Raw genomic sequence first — 8,220 nt, 5'->3', positions numbered from 1 at the left:
CAGTATTAGTACAAGGTGAGCAATTCTACAGAAAAAAAAGTATGAAAGAAGTTAAGATATTTGAAGTTAAAATATTTTATCCTGAAAGAAAAGTATTTCTCTTAGGAAATACTGCCTCTCAAGACTGTATTTTCCACCTGTCACTGTTTCTCTGCCCATTGCAAGGAAGATATGCATCATGGGAGTCCTTGATGGTTTCGACTTGAAAAATTTCAGTCAGTACACGATGGGGGACATCCACAGTGATGTGCATGAGAAAAGCAAATCTCCCTGCTACCATATTTTAAAGTGTTCATGTTGAGTGAGATTAGATTTCAGCACTGCCAATCCCATGAATCTGTGCCGTATGTTCTTGAAGAAAGAATTAACACCTCCTTAAGAAACATGGAAAGAGTGAAACAGTTTTGATCTTTACTTTCACCGTTTCTTTGTACAGTTTCTTTGTACAGTTTTCTCTAATATCTTCAGGTCATAAGCAACTGGCAAAAGACTCTTCTGTGTAAGGAAAATCTGTGCTTCTTTCATGACCCAAAAACCCCTTTCACATCAGTTTTGCTCTAAGGATTTACTGCTGTTCTGTAAAGAAACCTGCAAGATGCAAACCAAAATTAGACAAATTGCAAAATAAGATAAACCCTTGTTAAAAATCTATGCCTTGTTTCTACAACAAATAGTTTGGAATTCAAAAACAAACTTATCCCAACACATACTGGTTGTTTTCAAATCAGTCACCTTTCCTTCTGCTTGCATTTTTCAGATATTCAGGTAAATGCCCCTTCTCCTCTGCCACTATTTGACCTAAAGCAGTGAGCAATTTCTCCACAGACATGGTCCACACGGGCAGACTGTGCCTAGGTCAACTCCGTAGTAAACGAAGGCTGAGATACTTCTGTCTGCTCTGTCAGATGAGCCAAGCAATCCATGGACTTCCAGAGGCATTTTTCCAACATGAGTAATACCTGACTCCAGCTTCCTGATCTGTACGTGAGGAACAAGTATTTCTACAATAGTATCCAGTTTGGTAAACCTGAAAGCAGAGGATTTATTACATACAAGATCAAGAAGCCTCCCCTTTGATCATTTATACAGTGGTCTATGAATGAATGCATTCAGAGCCCAGCTTCAGCACACGCTGAAATATTCATGGGCGCAGGCAAGAACAATACATCGAATGTTCATTAGAGACCAGGTCCTCTGCTGGGGTACGTCACAAGGTGACTTTGTTGACTTCAGTGGGAAAACAACAGTTTACACAAGCTAAGAATTTAACCTTTTTGTACATTGAGCTCTTCTCTGTAAACAGTACTTTAATACACATCTGTGAGGCAAATAATATTAACACTTCAGACAAATTACTGGAAGGTTTAGAGAGCTCCACGCACTCACACAGGCTTTCGGTTGTAGAGCAGAGGCCAGAAGTCAGCGCTGATTGCATCTTAGTAGCAACTAACCATTATAAATATCAAAGTCACACACATTTGGACAATTTCTTTAAGCTCTCTGTTGTATTTCTGAAGAGCTTTTTTAAGACCTCTGCATATTTTATTCAGCGGTACTGGGAAGGATACTTACACTCCATGCTTGAGTAGGGCTGGATATACCCACTGAGGCTTGAAACTTCAAGTAGCACTGCCAGAACACTTCTTTCTCCTGTAAATCAAATGGACAGCTACACGATTGCGCTTCCCCACAGCAAGGTTTCCCCATGATCATACCCCTGATTCAGCCATGGCTTGTCCCAGAACCAGGACAGCACCTGCAAGTCGTAGACGTGGCACTTTGGGGCATGGTTTAGTAGACATGGTGCTGTTGGGTTGACAGTTGGACTTGATGATCTTAGAGGTCTTTTCCAACCTTAAAGATTCTATGATTATAAGTTATTGGCACTTTGAAATGAATCATTCATACAGCCTGAGCACTTGTGGGTTTAAGTTGTATGAAAGTCCCACTCAACTGGAGCTATCCAAGCACATCAACGTTTATTGGGGAGTTTTCTGAGACTGTTGGCTGAGGTGTAGTTCTGGAGTGCTCACCTCATAATAGCTACCGCAATTAACAGCTGAGATTTTTCAGAAGGATATAAAAAAACGAGGTAGTGGACAACTTCCAACAGAGGAGAGCCTTTGAAAACCCTAGGTAACAACAAAGCAAGGACAATTATCAACTCCAACTCGGTATTAAAACACAAAAGGAGACCCTCCCTTAAAAACGATTTTTCATTGATCCAACGCAACTTACTGGGCTTAAAATATAAGTCACATTATCACAACGGAGATCCCACCTGTAAGTTCTCAGCCTCACACTGCCTTCTTCCAAAAATAGTCAGCCATTGTCAGTATACTTAACTTTGCCAGACAAGAAGTGGCAATCAAACTTTTGTTAAGATAAATGGTACTAACAAGCTGGTAAAGAAAAAAACACCATTATTTTACCAGCCAAATCCTACAGTGTTGACTCAAGAGGCACCTGAAATTTTTCTTACATAAGTACTGTAGGCTTGAGCTCAAGCTAAAACAATCTCAACAACATTTTAAGTTTTAATAGAATAACTTTAATGTTATCATTTTATCCAATCATTTACACAGTAATAATTTAAGATAGGAAATCAAGAGGGAAAATTGCCTTTGTACAAGCTATTAAAGACTGGAATATTAATGTTATTGGGTACATGAAACCCTGTGCAACCATGGAAACCATTGCATAGGATCCATTCAGCCTCCAAATCTGAGATGTGGCCTATGGTTGCTATGAGAGGATATAGCTCACAGCCCTCAGCAGTTCCTATTAGAAAGTGATATTTAGGTGCTATTGTGTATTTGTCTACACTTCATCTCAGCATAAAGCTATTTGTGGAACGGAGGTTAAGGAGAGGTTTTTGAAATCTGAAAGCATACCTTTCAGATTAATCTGGGAAATCAGATGCAGTTTCACAACAGTTTAGGGCTTATTTGTGACAATTTAACTGATGCCTTCGCTTGTTCTGAAAAGATAAAAAAGGGTATCATGAATGCTACTTGGAGAAGTTAGGGATTAATTTATATTTCAGGAGCATATAAGTATCTTTTTCAAGCTCATCCTCAGTCCAGACTAGCTGCAGCCAGCCTACAGGAATCAGTGATAAAGAAACGCATCCCCTAGATTCTGAATTATTAAAAAATTCTTTTAAATTGCAAAATTTGAAGGAAAAATATAAATCTTCCACAACCTGGTAAACTCAAAACTGCAACTATCATTTAATCCATATATTTTCCAATTGCGAAAACAATTACACTAGGAACAATTACGTGGCAAATGAAATCATCTTGATGTACCATACTAAAGCCTGAAAATCAAAGGGAAGATTTCTGAAAGGTTTATGAACTCTCACAATTCAGGGAATGCCATCGCCTAGCAGGGTGGGTTGGGAAAAAAAACTTCCCCATGAAAAAACCATATAATTTAACCAAACCAACACTTGCACTTTTGTTTAAAATGACTTATTAAGTCTTCAAAGCAGGAGATGATCTCTCCACTGGCTTCTCTCGAGTCTGCTGGAGCTGAGTCCTCCAGACAACAGCCCTCCCCACACCGATTTCCCATGCCCAAGGCACTGCCCTTGGCAGCATGGCAGGACTAAGGACCACCTTGTCCCTCGGCATCAGAAAGATCCCATACCCAAGGAGTTTGTTTTCCAACTTTCTGTGTCACCAGCTCGTTTATAACCACTCCTACCTTGTGGGAACTTTGAACCATAGTTTGGTCTCAGTAAGGTACACCATCTGTGCTGATGCCTCTGTTCCCTGAGACAAGTTTTGCTGCTTCTACATATTCAAGATGCACCAGAAATACCAGAATATCCAACCTGAGGAAACCAAGCAGAGCTTCGATCTTTCTAGACCAGGTGCTTTCTGTAATATAGTTAAAGTGTTCAGCAGATGACAGGCTAATGTATTTGTTCATTTCTGGGAATTAACAGTCAAGAGCAGCCTTTCTGCTTAAGAAAGGCTTGAAATTGCTTCCAGCTTCACCACTATCAGAAGGAATTTTGATTCATATTTTATTTTAAAGTCTATAAAAAAGTGACCCAGTTTCTTCCAAGCTGTCACGGGCCCTTCTTGCTCCATGTTGCTCACCGGCCACGGTTGAGCAGCCTGTAGGTGTTGCAGGGTGTTAGATCAGTATAGGTCAGTAGTTCATCTGACAAGTGTTCAACAGATGGAGATTGCTGCCCTGGCATGCAGACAGGCTAAGGTCACTCTGCATGGAGAGGAACACACTACAGAGAAACAATACAACATAATCAGAAGAGTCATAAGCTGTTTACCTGAAGATGTTCAAAACCATACATACAGCACCAAAAATGCTTATTCAGTTGTGGCAGTAACCCAAAATCACAGAACCTCATAAATTATTAACCTACATAGTAGATGGCAGAGCATCGTTCTTCCCTCACTTTCGTTTAGTAGACCAGTACTTTGGAGGATCCAGGCTCCATGCTCCAAGGACTATGTCCTGCTCTGTGCAAGATTCATACGTCCTGCATAAGAGGCCAAAGAGGTCCAAATCTCCTTTGCACCAGAAAGGACTTTATGCCAACCCTGATTCACTGAGAGTGGTGCCACATCCATGGAGGATGTCATGCCTCCTCAGGAAAGTGTTCTCTAAAATTCCTTTTCCACATACGATTTTTCCCAGTGTGGTTGTGATGCCTGCATCCTACTCCTGCATCACACTTCGCTTTTGTCAAGTGAAGCTAATGGTGCTTTTACGCTTTCATAAAAATACATTTGGAAAAGCCTGCGTGAGAAGTACCAGGTAAATGCTCAGCTCCTGTTTACAAATGGCAACAAACCCCTCAGCGTGGGCACTCACCTTTAATTTACAAAATAAACGTTCTTAGGAAAAGCAGAAGTTGTGATTTTGCAGAAGGCGGCTGGGAGATGGTGAAGGTTGGTACTCTGGTTCAAATATCAGTACAATCATGAACCACTGGAGAAACCACAGGCCCTATTTTGGGTGCACCTCCATTGTCATCTCAAATGATCCAGATTAAAGGGCTGCCAGGAACAATGAGTCTAGCCAACCACCAATGGTTTATCAGATCTTTCAGCTTTGGGATAACACACACCATAAACATCACTTCAAACCAAACATAGAAACAGACAGGTATCTTGTGGACAGTAAGGACCACCAAGGATCACTCTGCTCATTCAGGACCAGCAGCATTTAAGAGACAGCTCAGCTGAAGCTTCTGTTTGCAGCACGTTACCAGATATAGCCTTAAGGTTTCACAGTGTGAGTTACTGTGGTGACATGCTGAAGCAGAGAGAAATGGCAGGGACCTGCAAGCTACTGTTTGTAAGCATATTAACCAGTTCATACCCACAGTGATGGGTGTAAATCACGCTGTACAGGTCACTAGGTGCCCTACGTTAAGTCTCTGAAATTTTGGCCCATTGAGACACACAAAGAAAAATGCTTTGAATCCATAAAAATCATGAATGTAGAATTTAAACCAAGAGCTATTTTCAATTTTCATGTATTTTTACTAATAGAGTCTTTATCCTGCTTTCTACAAAACTGAGTAGCTTTCAAAAACTGCATTTATCTACACTGCAACTACACATATTTTTACCAAGATGACAAAAAAAAAAAAAAAAAAGACAGAGAAACTCCCATGCTTAGAGGCAGAATGAGCCTTGACACTTCCATATTACTGCTTATGCAATATGGGGATCTTTCTTGGCTTTCTGATTTACCCAATAAAAATCAGCAGACTTCCTCACAGCAGTAAGTAAATGTCTATTCTGGATGACAAGATCTCCACTTTACCGAAGTCAAAGTAAGTTTTCCCTATTAGATACAACTTGAATGAGGATTTCCTCTGCTTCCAGCATCAGGCTTTTGGGTCTAGTTGGGATTTGATCATGTATTTATATTTTTATGTCTAAGTTCCAACACTCTTGGAAATCACACGTGTTCCAAACTTCAAAGCAATATCTAGGTGTTGTAACTGCTATGTGTGACCTAGGTTCAGGTAAGCCAAACTCTTATGCTTACTATACTCTATGCATATTCTTTGGCCCTCAGATTACCTACGTAGGTAATGTGGAATATTAGTCACAGTAACTTAGAATTTAGGTTAACACAATCTTGGCCTATAGAGCATCTTATAAATGTGATATATTTACATGTGATAGATTGATGTAATATATAAAACACATTAGCTCTTACTGCATTTAATAAATGCTGAAAGCTAGCAATATCAAGATAGATTTATGATTTCCCCCATCCTTTGTTTTACTGGTGATAATCAAAAAAGACTGCTTGATTTAGATCATTTAACTGACTTTGTGTTCATTTTACAGTTAATGTATATTTCAGTATATTTTTTCTTACTTTTAGCAAAATTGTATAGGTGCAGACACACACAACTCACAAAGTTGCCTGACTGCTTATTGCATCTTTTTAGGAACATGTTGGTATATCTCTATTCTGGAGAACATTTCACAGTTCAGTGATGGAAAATAGTTTGCACTTCATTTGTGCGTGTACTAATTTTAGATTAAACAGGACCACATAAATCCTGCTGAAAAATGATGCAATTAAGCCAGACCTATTTGTAAAAAGGACAACATGTGGCTGTAATTATAATGGCTAAGCATTTGGTAACACATTGACTTATTAGTGTGCTAAGAGGAGTTTGTGCAACATGCTGAATAAGTCTTTACAGGAATAAATCTTAATATTCCCCCAAAAGCTATTAAAACCAATCCTCTATTGCATTTCTGATCAACTTCCACGGTGATCTGCTTTTTCAAAATGGTCGCTTTTGTTGTAAGCGTAAGCATGGTCTGTGCCTACTGCTATGGTGTGAAGTAGCTGTAGGTACCCAACTGGCTTGCTTTCAGAGCAAAATTATTGTCCAAGAATGACTGAATGACTGACATATGCACCAAAACTCTGAAGTATATATGTTTCAAGTGACCAATAATCTGTAAAGGTTTACAGTGCCCATACTTCACAATGCCATTGAAGTTTATATGACGATTTAGATTCCTCAGCACATTTCTAAACCCTTGGTAGCCCCACAGGAGCTATCATAGCCTTCACCAAGACCACATATGATAAAGACTGGCTACCACCAGACATGCATTCCTGTCCTATCCATGACCACAAAATAACCCTATGATGCCAAGTAAGGGAGCAAGCTAAGTTTAAGATCATTTTTTGCTGTTTATAGCCAAACTCAATTCACCAGCTATACCTTAGCTGTAGAAATCCACACTGTTGTGTAAGCATCCCATCTTCATGCTGCCCACAGGTCCTACTTTCCCTTGTGGTCACTGGGAAGGATTTTGCACTCTTGAGCATACCTGTCAGGGCAAGCAGGACAGACAGAAGTGTCCTAGGAAGGGGAAGTGGGCCAACCCATCTAGGATGTTCCCTGGGGTATGGACCAGCAATGATGTAAGCTGTAATTTTCACATTCAGCAAAAGCCACTGCAAGCTCAGCTACACAAAGTATGGACTGAAGGCAAGTTTGGGCTCAAATATAAGCTCAGATCCACGTTCAAAGTGTGTACCAAATTCCCTGAACAGGGGAAAGGAGATGTGAGAACCTCAGGACTCAATGCCATCAGGCAGACCAGTGATGGTAAGGCTCTTTACAGCCCAGCCATGGAAGTCTGGCTGCCACATACAAGAAGGATTTCATTTATTGTTAATCTTTCGCTCTTAAATTTTTCTTAAGGATGCTGTGGATGATAATTTGGCAGAATGATTTAGCATTGCCAATCACCTGTGAAACGTTTAAAGGTAAACCCCAAACTAAATGTAATTCAGGTTTTAGGGGGTGTTTTTTTTGCCTTTCAATCCCCAGTCCTTCTGATTCACTGCTTTATTCTCCAAAATAACAGGAAAAGCTTATTTTCATAGTTGCATGCCTTTCACTGAACTAGATCAGAAAATCCCTCTCATCTCCAAAGGACTCATTTCCTTCAGAATTAAGACACAGAGTCAGTCATTTCTTCAGTTCCAGTGACCTTTCTTCCCCTACTAGCTGGAAGGCTTGGTTTTTTCACAGCAGAACATGTAACATAAACATAATCAACCGTTTCACATCATGTAGCTCTTCGCTTCAGTAGGAGCTTCCTTACGTTGAGATTTTTTTCTTTTTTTCTGATACACTCCCACTAAAGTAAGATCAATCCATAGGAAGGAAAAATAACAATATGAAAG

At 39.8% G+C, this 8,220-nt stretch overlaps 1 long non-coding RNA gene across 2 annotated transcripts; it reads right to left on the bottom strand.

Moving 5' to 3' along the window:
• Positions 1-265: 265 nt before the first annotated feature.
• LOC142602841 (uncharacterized) lies at positions 266-4,241 on the bottom strand. 2 transcript variants are annotated; one of them, XR_012836661.1, is made up of 3 exons: positions 3,712-4,241; positions 1,573-1,650; positions 266-1,027 (listed from the first exon to the last, which is right to left on the bottom strand). It is a non-coding gene; the product is annotated as an uncharacterized LOC142602841 (long non-coding RNA). The 2 variants fall into 2 exon arrangements; XR_012836660.1 differs by lacking the exon at positions 3,712-4,241 and adding an exon at positions 2,895-2,982.
• Positions 4,242-8,220: the final 3,979 nt, after the last annotated feature.

The sequence above is a fragment of the Balearica regulorum genome, chromosome 8, assembly GCF_011004875.1.
Source record: "Balearica regulorum gibbericeps isolate bBalReg1 chromosome 8, bBalReg1.pri, whole genome shotgun sequence".
Classification (NCBI taxonomy): domain Eukaryota; kingdom Metazoa; phylum Chordata; class Aves; order Gruiformes; family Gruidae; genus Balearica; species Balearica regulorum.
Note: the sequence above shows the minus strand (reverse complement) of the source record. Positions and strands in the feature narration are given on the sequence as shown.